At 37.4% G+C, this 15,022-nt stretch overlaps 1 protein-coding gene across 4 annotated transcripts in view; it reads right to left on the bottom strand.

Annotated features, from left to right (window-relative positions):
* The window catches only part of GRAMD1C (GRAM domain containing 1C), a 98,633-nt gene that overhangs the window by 69,225 nt on the left and 14,386 nt on the right, over positions 1-15,022 (bottom strand). For 3 of the 4 annotated variants that reach the window (XM_044941976.2, XM_045165528.1, XM_044941982.2), the window contains exon 2: positions 4,219-4,301. The exons of the other annotated variant lie outside the window; for it this stretch is intronic. The gene's annotated coding sequence lies outside the window, so the exon portion shown is untranslated. The remainder of the gene's footprint in view (positions 1-4,218; positions 4,302-15,022) is intronic. 4 annotated transcript variants of the gene reach the window in all.

Genomic DNA, 15,022 nt, shown 5'->3' with positions numbered 1-15,022 from the left:
GCAGTGGAGAATTGATGCTTTTGAACTGTGGTGTTGGAGAAGACTCTTGAGAGTCCCTTGGTCTGCAAGGAGGTCCAACCAGTCCATTCTAAAGGAGACCAGTCCTGGGTGTTCATTGGAAGGACTGATGCTAAAGCTGAAACTCCAATACTTTGGCCACCTCATGTGAAGAGTTGACTCATTGGAGAAGACCCTGATGCTGGGAGGGGTTAGGGGCAAGAGGAGAAGGGGACGACAGAGGATGAGATGGTTGGATGGTATCACCGACTCGATGGACATGAGTTTGAGTGAACTCCGGGAGTTGGTGATGGACAGGGAGGCCTGGCGTGCTGCGATTCATGGGGTCGCAAAAAGTCGGACATGACTGAGTGACTGAACTGAACTAAAATGTTGAGTAAGAATAGTGAGAGAAGACATTTTTACCTAGTGTCTAATTTTAGGTGGAAGGCATTCAGTCATCATTAAGTACAATGTTAGTTGGAGGTTTTTCATAGTTTCTTCTAAGGAAGTAGAATAAGTTCTATTTCTAACTTGCTGAGAGATTTATTATGAAAGAATGTTGAATTCTGTCAAATACTTTTTCTGCATCTATTGAGATGGTTATATGGTTTTTCATATTTGGTCTAAGATGATAAAATATATTGATTGATTTTTCTTTTTTTTTAACATGTTGAACCAGCCATGCATTCCTGGAATGAACCTCACTTGGTCATAATCCATAATCTCTTTTATAAATTGCTGAATCTCATAAGCTAATATTTTGTTTCAACTCTTTATTTCTATGTTCATGACAGATATTGGTCTTTTCCTAGAATGTTTCTGTCTGGTTTTGGTATTTTGGTAATACTAATCTTATAAAATTTTCTGGAAGGAATGATATTTCTTACATAAACAGTTGATAGAATTCACCACTGACATTGTCTACATTGAGTTTTCTTTTTATGGAATGTTCTTAACTACAAATTCAATTTCTTTAATAGGTATAGAGCTATTCCAGCTATATGTTTCTTCTTGTGTGAGGTTTGGTAGTTTGTGTTTTTCAAGAAATTGGTCTATTTTAACTAAATTATTGTATTTTGGGCATAGAGTTGTTCATAGTATTTCTTTATTATCCTTTTAATATTCAGGGGATCAGCAGTGATGAACCCTCTTCCACTGCTGATATTGGTAAGACATGTCACCTATCATTCCTCTTGGTTAACCAGATTCTCAGCCTATCAATTTTATCAATTTTTTCAGGGAACCAGCTTTGGCTTTGTTGATTTTCTCTACTTTTTCCTCTGTTTTCAATTTCATTAATTTATGCTCTAGTCTTTATCATTTCTTTCCCTTTGGTAGCTTTAGGTTTAATTTCCTCTTCTTTTATAGATTTATTAGGTATAACCTTAGTTATTGATTCTACTTTCTTTTCATTTTTTAAAATGTTCATTTAACACTGTATATTTCTTCTATATAGTTACTTTAGATCAACTTCACAAATTGTTATTTTCACTTAGTTCAACTGTATTTCACACTGTTAAACTATTATGATTCTTAACAACTCTTTATACCCCAAAATACTGATACTACTTTCTTCTGCATCTTCACACATTATTTGACCTTTCCTTCTAAATTTGAGTTTTACTGGATTTTCTTCTACTGATGCCATGATTCTTTTGTTAGTGTTACCTTAACTCTATATGTTATCTGTGGTTGAGCACATCTACTCTGCTGATTTTAAGTGACACTGATAATTCATTTACTCATTCATTTCTCTATCCATCAACCATCCATTCAATCACTGGGTACCCATTATTATATGTCAAATACTGACCTTTGTACCAGAGTTACAATAGCAAATAATATAGATAAAAGTGAAAGTGTTAATCACAGGCATGTCCGACCCTGTGACCCCATGGACTGTAGCTCGACAGGCATATGAATTCTATCCATAGAATTCTCCAGGCAAGAATATTGGTGTGGGTTGCCGTGCCCTCCTCCAAGGAATCTTCCCGACCCAGGGATTTAACCTCTTATGTCTCTTGCATTAGCAGGTGGGTTCTTTACCGCTTGCGCCACCTGGGAAGCCCAATAATATAAATAGTTCAGTTCAGTCGCTCACTTGTATTCTACTCTTTGTGATCCCAAGGACTGCAGCACACAAGGCTTCCCTGTCCCAACTCCCAGAGCTTGCTCAAACTCATGTCCATTGAGTCGGTGATGCCATCCAACCATCTCATCCTCTGTTGTCCCCTTCTCCTCCTGCCTTGATCTTTCCCAGCAACAGGGTCTTTTGCAATGAGTCAGTTCTTCCCATCAGGTGGCCAAAGTACTGGAGTTTCAGCTTCAGCATCAGTTCTTCCGATGAATATTCAGGACTAATTTCCTTTAGGATTGACTGGTTTGATCTCCTTGCAGTCCGAGGGACTCTGAGGAATGTGAAGGACACTACAAGAGTACATACTAGAGGTATCTATCCAGAGGTGATAGTTACAATAATAACACTGGTCACCAACCACAGTGCTGGGTCAGGACCTTTCTCTATCAGATATAAAACCTTTCATTGCTGGATTATGGGAAGGCCCTGGGAATCCTACAAGAGAAGCCAGGAGAGCTAAGGTATGAGGAGTCACTTGCGGGGGAGCTCAGTGTTTCCACATTTTAACTGCTACTACTGTTACTCTGGTGAGCAGTAGATGAATATAAGAGCTGTACTAGCCCAGTCAAACTTACAGTAAAGGCATGCCTAAATGAGAAATATAAATAAAATATACATGCAAATAGACATAATACATTAATATATATTTTAAAATACATAAATAAAAGACAACCAGGTATATAAAAGGGAAAACAATTCTAGGTAAAATGAAGTAAAAAAAAGCCCCAAAACAAAAGGAAATGACATATATAAAGAAAGCTGACTTCAAAAAAGACTAGAGACTGAAGGGAACTTGATAAAGACAGATGAGAGGATAATTAACATATACAAAAGGCCACATAGAAAGACAGTCAAGCTTTATTCTAAGGTCACTGGAATACCATTCATAAAGGGTTTTAAACTGATCAGATGTGCATCTTAGAAAAACCACTATACCTATAGCCCTGAATAGAATGAAGGCATGGAAGACTAGGAGAGAGATCAGTTAGAAGGATACTGTGGTGCACACTAAATTTTTACTTCCAGATAATACTTCTGTACCTTGCTAAAACTGTTCATATAACCTGAATCACAGTGATTTGTTTATATATGATGTTTTTCCACGGGACTCCAAGTTCTTCAGAAACATCATGGTCTCTGGCACAGACTGAGTACTAAGAAACGCTAATTGAACTAATCTATAAAAGTATGAAACTGTGGATTTGAAATGTCAGTGAGTTGTTTTTTAAAATTAAAGGTTAAAGATTCTCTGTTTCAGAAGACAGTGATCCAATATGTGGTTAAATCTAAAAGTTAAAGCCATTTGTACAGAATGATCCCAATTATATATTTTAATTTGTATCAGTTCAGTTAAGTTCAGTTGCTCAGTCATGTCTGACTCTTTGTGACCCCATGAACTGCAGCACACCAGGGTTCCCTGTCCATCACCAACTCCTGGAGCTTGCTCAAACTCATGTCCATAGAATTGGTGATGCCATCCAACCATCTCATCCTCTCGTCCCTTTCTCCTCCTGCTTTCAATCTTTCCCAGCATCAGGGTCTCTTCCAAGGAGTCAGTTCTTTGCATCAGGTGGCCAAAGTATTGGAGTTTCAGCTTCAGCATCAGTCCTTCCAGTGAATTTTTAGGACTGATTTCTTTTAGGATGAGCCCATCTAGAGGGATGGTCCTTTGGATGGGTCTCTGGTTAATTTGTATAGGTATGTAATTTTGGTTAATATTTTGTCTGTATTTTTCAATATGTATATGTGCTTTTTAAAAAAATTAAAATTTTTGTATTATTCCTCACTGCTGTAATAAACCTGTTCATTGTATAAAACTTGGAATATACAGACTTTTACAAAGTAGAAATCTAAAACCACCTATAATTGTACTATCCAGATACAGTGTCAATGACACACATATCTATACAACTTCATTTTATATTGTCTGATGACAGGTGATAAGAGGCTGTTTATCCTGAAAAACAGTTTTTGCTGAGTATAAAGGCTTAAATATTCTATGAATATTATCACTCATCAACTCTATTTTGATGAGATAGTAAAAGAGTTTTTGTACCTTCTTGACTTTTTTTATTTTTTACCTGCTATCAGCTTCTCTGCATCAGGCAGATGTGCAAACTGTCTTTTACTCTTCATTCCTGTCTTTATAGGTGGAACTTGAAATCTGCAACAATAAAAAATTAATTTTCTGTTTAATTATAATCATCACTAAATGAGCTGAATTGTAGTATCTTAGCAAATAAAATTTAAATGGACTTTAAAATCATACCCTTTTTGTGCAATATTCTGTATGTCTTTATATGAAAAACCACATAAAATAAACATTTCAAAAAAAACACCAAAAGGAAGTAAAGGATGCTTCCAGGATGATGGAGTGAGAACTCTGGCAACTATTCTGCAAAATCAAACATATAGCTGGAGGGGATGGGGGGGAACTGTCAAATACAATCATCTCAATTGACTGGAAATTGACCATAGGCATACAATAAAATGAGAAGTATTTCATCAGGAAAATCTACTGAATCTGGGTATGAACATCAGAAGTCTGTGGCATTCTTTCCTGGGCCTGCTCCCATTACTCATTCTTCCCCACAAGTCAGGTCAGTGTAGTAGTTCTGCAAAGGTGGAACAGGCCATGAAAACTAGCAGTGAGGCTGACAGAGCAGAGCTGAGTTGATTCAGAGTGGAAAACAGAAAACCTATCCCAGGAGGCAATGGCACCCCACTCCAGTACTCTTGCCTGGCAAATCCCATGGACAGAGGAGCCTGGTGGGCTGCAGTCCATGGGGTCACAAAGAGTCGGACACGACTGAGCAACTTCACTTTCACTTTTCACTTTCATGCATTGGAGAAGGAAATCGCAACCCACTCCAGTATTCTTGCCTGGAGAATCCCAGGGACAGGGGAGCCTGGTGGGCTGCCGTCTATGTGGTTGCACAGAGTCAGACACGACTGAAGCGACTTAGCAGCAGCAGCATCCCAGGAGTGAAGGGAAAATTTCGGAAGCTATCCAAGCAAGTGTGAGGTTGAAATCTCTATTAGTACAAGAACAAGCAGACTGTCAAATTAGTAGGGGACTTAACAGAGAGATTGTAGAGGAGAGGCAGCCACAGATCAACTTAATACACTCTTCATGTAATCCTAGATAAACAGGGGCTACAAGCATGTGCAAGAGAGATTGGAGAAATCCCAAACTATCCACACACTCCTGGTATCAAGGAAATTAACACGCAGGAAGTCTTGTTCAGGCTTCAGAAGCAGGATAGCAGGCCCCTGATTTTGCTTCTAACCTGCCTGGACACTGACCAAATTCCGTGCTTGCCTGCAAGAACAGAGAGTCAGGCAGCACTTCAGATAAGAAAGGGAGTGGGTCTTGGAACTCTTGAGTACCTGGAGGTTTGACCAACTGCAGCAAGGTTTGACAAAATCCTATGACTCACAATATAAAACAAACAGCATTGTAACAATGTTAAAGTAAAACCAGAGGTGAATTTTTGCATGCAAACGGATGATATCAGTCTGCAGTCTGGGATTATAAGTGGGAGCCCCAGAAACTGCAATTTGAGGTCTTATCCATGGAGTGGATGTACTGCCCAGGACCTTTTCCCAACTGGGACTCCAAATAGCTGTCACATGGGATTTCTTAGGGCTGTTTTTAAGTCTACATGTTGGTCAGGCTTCCCTGGTGAAGAATCTACCTGCAGTACAGGAGATCTGGGTTTGATTCCTGTTTGGGAAGATCCCCTGGAGAAGGGAATGGCTACTCACTCCAGTATTCTTACCTGGAAAACCCCATGGACAGAGGAGCCAAACAGGCTCAGTCCATGGGGTCGCAGAGTCAGACACGACTAAGCACACACATGTGCACATTGGTTGGCCCAATTTGGTGATGTATGTGCTGTACTTTTCACTATTGTTTCTATTTCTCTTTTCTTTTAATGACTGTATGTTGAAATTAAGTCAACTAATCCTCAATTATATATTGAAATTGTTTATTGTGTGTAACAAGTGACTTTTGTTAACAAGTCCTCCAAACCTGAAACAAAAGTAATACTTTCAGCAAGACACCTGGATAGAAATACAAGAAGTCTCAAGGGAACATAAAAACAGGGACAAATTTTAAAATGACCTGAATTTTGAATGCACTACCCAATCTATACACAAATCTGTCAGCAGAAGCGGAAAGCCTTAGTGGCTCTCTATATTTAAACACAATTTCTGACTAATTGTTGACTGATACAAGGGGTGACACAGGAAACTAGCCTTAAAAACAAACAACAACAATGATAATAAATGGAGCAAAGATCATTGTTTCCACACACCACAGGACAAACATATTTCACAGATTTACTCTAGGCAAATTCTAAACAAAAATCAGGAATGACAAGTTTTAGGGATAGGAAGGATGCCATCAGAATCCATAGCTGCTATAATATGTTATCTAAGTTTCCAATTTTCAAAAAAAATATGAAACATAAAAAGAAATAGGAAAATGTGACTCATAATAAGAAGAGAAAAAGCAAGCAAGAGAGTCTTTCATGATTCCAAGATACTAGATTTAGCAAAGACATCAAAGCAGTTATTTAAATATCTTCAATGAACTAATGAGAACAATGCTCAAAGAATTAAGGGAAAGTATGATGATAGTGACTCATACAAACAAGTAAAGAATCTCAACAGAGAATCTTAACGAGTAACTTTTTTTAATAAAAAAAAAAAACCCTGACATTCTGAAGTTGAAAACTATAATCACCAAAATAAAAAATTCAGTAGAGGGGTACAAAAGAAGATTCAAAATGGCAGAGAAAGAATCAGGGAACTAAAGACAGATGAATAAAACTTATCCAATTTGAAGAACAGAAACAAAACCGTTTGAAGAAAATAAACAAGAGGCTCAGAGACCTGTGTGTCAGCATTAAGTGAATCAAAATACACGTAATGAGAGTATCAGAAGGAAAAGGGAGGCAGAAAAATATGTAAATACTGGTCAAATTTTTCAAAATTTGAGGACAAGGTACAAATCAAAGAAGAGTAATGAATCCCAAATAAGATAAAGACAAGAGATTCAGACTTAGACACATTAAAGTGAAATTGATACACATAGAACAAACATATATATGTACCATACATATAAAACACATATGAGACATATATATATATATAAAGGCAGGAGAGAGATAATGGAGCTAGGATGGAACAAAGGTTCACTATTTTAGCAGAATTAAGTTAGTAATCTGAAGTGTACAGTGAGAGGTTCTGATGTACACTGTAATCCCTCATGCAATCCTTTAAAAACACTCAACTACATTTTTAAATCAAGAGGAACTGAAGTGGTATCCTAAAAAGTATTTATTTGACACATAAAGGGGGAGCAGAGGAACAAAAATATATATGAGATACAGAGAAAACAAAATGGCTATTTGTAAATCCAAGTTATCTCCAATTAATTTGTAAATTTCCAATTAAAATGTAAATATATATTGTAAATACAATAAATATAAATAAGTTAAACACAGAGATTGTCAAACTGGATAAAAATAGACCCAACTATACTCTGTCCACAAGAGACACACAACTTAGATACAAAAAGACAAAGAAGCTGAAAGTAAAAGAATGGACATATACACTATGCAGACAGTCATCACAAGAAAACTAGAGTTCCTATACCACTATCAGCTGAAACAGACTTTAAGGTAAGAAATATTCCTAGAGATTAAGATATGTTCATAATGATAAAAGAGTCAATACATGAGGAAGAGGAACTAAAGAGCCTCCTGATGAGGGTAAAAGAGGACAGTGAAAAAGCTAGCTTAAAACTTTCAAAAAACTAAGCTCATGACATCAGGTCCCATCACTTCATGGCAAATGGGAAAAAGTAGAAGCAATAACAGATTTTATTTTCTTGGGCTCCAAAATCATTGCAGACAGTGATTCAGCCATGAAATTAAAAGATGCTTGCTCCTTGGAAGGAAAGCTCTGAAAAACCCAGACAGCATATTAAAAGGCAGAGACATCACTTTACTGACAAAAGTCCATTACGGTCAAAGCTATGGTTTTTCCAGTAGTCATGTATGGATCTGAGAGCTGACCATAAAGAAGAGTGAGTGCTGAAGAACTGATGCTTTTGAACTGTGGTACTGGAGAGTCCCTTGGACTGCAAGGAGATCAAACCAGTCAATTTTAAAGAAAATCAACCCTGAATTTCATTGGAAGGACTGATGCTGAAGCTGAAACTCTAATACTTTAGCCACCTGATACGAAGAGCTGACTCACTGAAAAAGGCCCTGATGCTGGGAAAGACTGAAGGCCAAAGGAGAAGGGGATGGCAGATGATGACATGCTGCTGCTGCTGCTAAGTCACTTCAGTCGTGTCCGACTCTGTGTGACCCTATAGACGGCAGCCCACCAGGCACCCCTGTCCCTGGGATTCTCCAGGCAAGAACACTGGAATGGGTTGCCATTTCCTTCTCCAATGCATGAAAGTGAAAAGTGAAAGTGAAGCCGCTCAGTCGTGTCCAACCCTCAGCGACCCCATGGACTGCAGCCTTCCAGGCTCCTCCATCCATGGGATTTTCCAGGCAAGAGTACTGGAGTGGGGTGCCATTGCCTTCTCTCTTCTCCATGGTTAGACATTAATAGCATCACCGATTCAATGGTCATGAATTTGAGCAAATTCCAGGAGATAACAGAGCATAGAGGAGCCTGGCGTGCTGCAGTCCATGGGGTTGCAAACAGTCAGACACGACTTGGCAATTGAACAACAAAACATACTGATGCCAATTATACCAAAGGAAAAAAAGTTCACAAGCATACAAGGGAAAAAAATGAAGGAAATATCTCAGAATAGTTTTCTCTGGTTGATAAGAAAACAAGGAATTTCACTTTTCTTCTTTGTATAATTTTCTATTTTCAAATTTTAAAAAATTCCTAAAATTTATAAAAATTGAAATTACATAAAAAATTAAATATCAAGTTTAAGTTGACATACAGAGTGAAGTAAGTTAGAAAGAGAAAGACTAATACTGTATAATACCACTTATATGTAGAATCTAGAAAAATGGTACAGATGAACTTATTTGTAAAGCAGAGATAGGTCACAGATGTAGAAAACAATCTTATAGTTACCATGGGGGTAAGAGGGTGAAATAAACAGGGAGGTTGGGATTGACAAATAAACATTACTATGTATAAAATAAATAACTAATAAGAACATACTATATAACCCGAGGAACTCTACTCAGTGCTCTGTGGTGACCTAAATGGGAAGGAAATCTAAAAAAGAGATAATATATGTATATGTATAACGGATTTTCTTTGCTATACCGCAGAAACTAATACAACATTGTAAAGCAACTATACTGCAATAAAAATTATTTGTTAAAAAATTTAATATGATAAATTGCATAATTTGAAAAGCTATTATAATTTATTCAAAATTATTTCATTTTATTTTACACTGAAGGCAATGTTCATATTCTAGGAAGAAAACATTTAGTCTTTATCCATTTAAAAAAATCTTGAGATATAATTGACATCTAACTGTATGAATGTATCCAGTTTTATTTATTCATATACTTGAATGAATTTAAAGTATACAATGTGTTAATTAATACACTTATATACTGCAATATGATTACCACTGTAGCACTAGCTAACACCTCCATCACATCCCATAATTATCATTTCTTTTTTGGTGAGAACATTTAACATCTAGCTTCTTAGCAACTTTTAAGTATATAATATAGTATTATTAACTGTATAATTATAATCAGAATGCTAAGTATCTGTCCTTAAAGGTCCCAATTTCCTCTTTTGCTAACATTATTTTCAAAAAAATAACAACCCTCTCACTCTAAGTAATTCAAATAGTTTTGGTGCATATTTCTACATGCAAACACAGTAAAATTCAATAAACTAGCACTTTGCAGTCCAAAAGTCTTAATGGCTTGCACCTAGCTAATCAAAAATGATCTGGAGAGTCTCAGTGATTAGTATCTGTGGCGGCTCATGCCACAATCTCAGAAGCGGATTTTTCAGGCAGTTTTGGGCAACAGATTGGAATAAGATAAAGTGAAAAAATAAAGAGTAAATTAACTTGGTACATTAGTCATAAAAGACTAGACTACTGTATCAATAAGCAAACCTCAAAGTCTCAGTGCTTACAAGAACAAGGGTTTATGTCTTGTTTAAATATAAATGAACAATGTGGGTTGGCAAAAGCCTTAGCTCCACACTGTTCTAACATAGGGACATATGCTAATAAGGGCTCCACCATCCTAGGACAGGAAGATGGCAAATAGGGTACCAGCTCTAAGGGCTCCCCTCTAGAAACGACACACATCATTTTGTTCACATTTCACTGTATTAGAACATAACCAAGATAGAATATATGTTCAGCCATATCTCAACAAATTAAGAGAAGTGAAATTATATAGATTGTGTTTCACCACAATGAAATCAACCTACAGATCAATAACAGGAAGACAGCACAAAAATCTCCAAACATTTGGATACTAAAAAACACATATCTAAATAATCCACGGATAAAAGAGAAAGCCTCAAGGGATATAAAAAAGTATACTGAACTGAATGAAAATGAAAACACAATAAATCAACTTCTGTGGGTCACAAGAAACAAGAACAAGAAAGCTAAGAAACAAATTTATAGCACTAAATGAACACATTAGGAAAGAAGAAAAGTAATAATCTCATTGTCCAACTCAAAAACTTAGAAGAGGAAGAGCAAAATAAACCCAACATGAGCAAAAAAGTATATATATAATAAAGATTACATATAGAACAGAAATCAATGAAACAGAAAAACAAAAACAATTAGAGTATCAATGAAAAAAGAGATGATTATTTTAAAATTATCAGTGAAACTAGAAAACCTCTAAAAAGACTGACAAAGGAAAAAAAAAAAAAAAAAGCCTGGCGCAAGGGGCTACTGTCAATCCTCTCAAACCCTGCTGCTGGGGAATTCTCTGGCAGTTCAGTGGTTAAAATTTCAAGCTTTCACTGCCAAGGTTGTGGGTTCAATCCCTGGTCCAGGAACTAAGATCCCACAAGCCACACAACCGAGGAGGTTGTCTTATATAGTTCACCCCAAAACAATTAAAATAGTAACATCAAAGATCATTGATCACAGATCACCATAACAAATATAATATTGAAAAAGTTCCAAACTGTGACACAGAAATGCAAAGTGAGCAAATGTTGTTGGAAAAATGATACTGATAGGCTTGCTCAACGTAGGGTTCGTACAAAACTTCAATTTGTAAAAAATGTAGTATCTGTGAAATGCAAACAAGTAAAATGCAATGAAACAAGGTATGGCTATATTCTAAAATTCAGATTTACACAGAAGGGCCCTTTTCATGATAAAAACCCTCAGTGAGGAGGCAAGAATGCAGAGAAACTGTATCTCTCACACTTTGCTAGTGGGAATGTACAATGGTATAGCACTCTAGAAAAGCTTGGCAGTTCTGTAAAACTAAACATGCAACTATCAGATGACCCAGCAACTGCACTCCTGGGCATATATCCCAGAGGAAAACTTAAGTTCACACAAACACCTGTACATCGATGTTTACAGCAGCTGTATTTATCATAATCAAAAACTGGAAACAGCGCAGGTGTTCTTCAATGGATGAATGGTGAACTCATCCATACCATGGAATGTTACTTGGCATTAAAAAGGAATGAACTATTGGTACAGAAAACAAAATGAATGGATCTCCAGGGAAATATGATAAGTAAAAACAGCCAACATAAAGTGTTACATAACTATACTATTCCCTTTATATAATATTCTTGAAACGACACAGTTACAGAAATAGAAAACAGATTAGCAGTTGCCAGGGGTTAAGTAGGGGCAAGGGGAAGAAAGAAAATGATTGTGTCTATAAAAGGGTTGTAACCTATAAAAAAAGATGTTTCTAGTGATAGAAATGTTCTAAAACTTGACCTCATCACTATCAATACGCTAGCTCTGACACTGTACTACAGTTTTGCAGGATGCTACCATCAGGGAAAACTTTTTAAAGCGTACAGAATCTCTCATTATTTCTTAGAACCATGTGAATCTAAAGTTATCTTGGGACTTTTCTGGTGGTCCAATGACTAAGACTTGACCTTCCAGTGCAGAGGGTGTGGGTTCAAGCTCTTCATTAAGGGAATGAGGTCCCTGAAGTGCAGCCAAAAAAAAAATTTTTTTAAGGAAAAATAGTACTTATCTCAAACTACAAGTGGAAAAAAAAAGAGGAAAAAAAGGAAAAGTTAGTAGGGATAGAACGAAGGTGTTAATTCTACATAAGAGGGGGAAATGTTTAAAGTACTTATAATGCTGGTTCAGATGTCAGTGGGCTTCCCTGGTGGCTCAGACAGTACAGAATCTGCCTGCAATGCAGAAGACCTGGGCTTAATCCCTGGGTCGGGAAGAACCCCTTGGAGAAGGGAATGGCTATCCAGTCCAGCAATCTTGCCTGGAGAATGCCATGGACAGAAGAGTCTGGTGGGCTATAGCCCTTAGAGTTGCAAAGAGTTGGACATGACTGAGTGACTAACACTTTCACACACTTTTTTCCAGATGTCAATACTCCATACCTTTATTTTTACTGACTATCATTAGGCCATTTTACTACTTTACTACTTATTACTAAGTAACATCTTGAGCAGAGAAAAAATGCAATTAAAATAATGTAATGACTGAGAAAAGTATGACTACAGTCACAGAAGCTCACTCTGGTAGTTTGACATGAAGTTTTTGAAGGACTAACATGCTATTTATTGAATCTCTTTCTGCTCACTCATAAAGTATTAAATCCAAGTCCCAAAACTTTATGAAAGATGAACTACAGTAAATCCCAGTTTCTCCCACCAACCCAAGCCCAAGTTTAGACAGATAAGCTTCCTTGTCTTCAACCTATCCTTCCACAGAGGGTAAAACTCTTCAAGAGACATGGCTTTATAAAGAGTTCTCAGTTCTAATTTCTACAAATTCAAGGCACCATCCTCTACCCCAGTGTGGCCATTAAACCTTTGGCTACTGAGACTAACGAACTCCTCAGGGCTGCCTTGGCATACATTCATATGCTCACAAATCTGATAATCAGTTCCCTCTTCTCCTTTAGCCCATAGGTATTTCCCTTGCTCCCTGTAAGCCCAGAAAAGCATTTGATTACAAATATGTTTGTAACATTTCATCCAGAATTTCTAGGTACTTTGTAGCAAAAGAGCTTTTAAGTTAGATAGTCCTCTCTCCATACTGTCAAAAGTGTTAGTTCCTATTCTTTATAATTAAGTCTAAAAGTGTTCAGAGACATAGATATTTCAAACAATATCTTCAATTAAAATTTTTAATTTCCTAAAATATGCTTTAATGCAACAGAAATTGGAAAATGAGCCTAATCTTTTCAATTTCCAAAGTGAAAATCCAAAATATCATTTTAGCTTGAAAAAAAGTCAAGATATGTTGTAAAGGACAATGTATTATAGGAAGCCTCTTCTCCACAGTTGCCAGAGTATGTTATAAACATACTAATTAATCCTCTTGGGCATTTTAAAACAATTTTTACAGGGAAACATTAATTAATCATCATGATGTACATATAGACCAGGACTGTGGCAAGTTTCTTCCCCCACAAGTGGAGAAGTTCACCTGTGAATAACAATACTATGATCACACCATAAGTCAAGGACAAAGCACACAAGAAAGACTTCGATTTCCTGCACAATCAGAAAAACTAGACCATGACCTAGAAAAAAATCAAATCCAAATATTTTTACTAAAACATAAGAGAAGGCAATGGCACCCCACTCCAGTACTCTTGCCTGGAAAATCCCATGGACAGAGGAGCCTGGTGGGCTGCAGTCCATGGGGTCACTAAGAGCCGGACACGACTGAGCGACTTCACTTTCACTTTTCCTTTTCATGCGTTGGAGAAGGAAATGGCAACCCACTCCAGTCTTCTTGCCTGGAGAATCCCAGGGACGGGGAGCCTGGTGGGCTGCCGTCTCTGGGGTCGCACAGAGTCGAACACGACTGAAGCGACTTAGCAGCAGCAGCAGCAGCAGGCATACTATTTATTTGTACATGGGCTTCCCTGTGGCTCAGTGGTAAAGAATCTGCCTGTGATGCAGGACACAAAAAGACACAGGTTTCATCCCTGGGTTGGAAAGAGCCCCTGGAAGAGGGCATGGCAACCCACTCTAGTATTCTTGCCTTGAGAGTCCCACAGACAGAGGGGCCTGACAGGCTATAGTCCGTGGGGCCTCAAAGTGTCAGACAAAACTGAAACAGCTTAGCATGCATGCATATACAAGTGACAAATATTTTTATTTTTTTCATTTCTCTTTGTTTATTTATATTTAACTACATGTTTCCATTTTAGACAGCACTGTAAAAAGTGAAGAAATTAATTGTCAAGTTCATGCTTTCTCCTACTTCCTTGCTTGGTTTACATGCACCTTGCCTTTTTTCCCCCCTAAGTCCCTTATGATTTGGGTTTTTTTTTATTATTATTATTATTTTTACTTTACAATATTGTATTGGTTTTGCCATACATCAACATGCATCCGCCACGGGTGTACACGTGTTCCCCATCCTGAACCCCCCTCCCACCTCCCTCCCCATATCATCCCTCTGGGTCATCCCAGTGCACCAGCCCCAAGCTTCCTGTATCCTCATTCGAACCTGGACTGGCGATTCGTTTCTTATATGATATTATACATGTTTTAATGCCATTCTCCCAAATCATCCCCCCCCACCACAGAGTCCAAAAGACTGTCCTATACACCTGTGTCTCTTTTGCTGTCTCACATACAGGGTTGTCGTTACCATCTTTCTAAATTCCATATATATGCATTAGTATACTGTATTGGTGT

This window comes from Bubalus bubalis, chromosome 1, assembly GCF_019923935.1.
Source record: "Bubalus bubalis isolate 160015118507 breed Murrah chromosome 1, NDDB_SH_1, whole genome shotgun sequence".
Taxonomy (NCBI): domain Eukaryota; kingdom Metazoa; phylum Chordata; class Mammalia; order Artiodactyla; family Bovidae; genus Bubalus; species Bubalus bubalis.
This window is presented reverse-complemented; position numbering and strand designations above follow the sequence as displayed.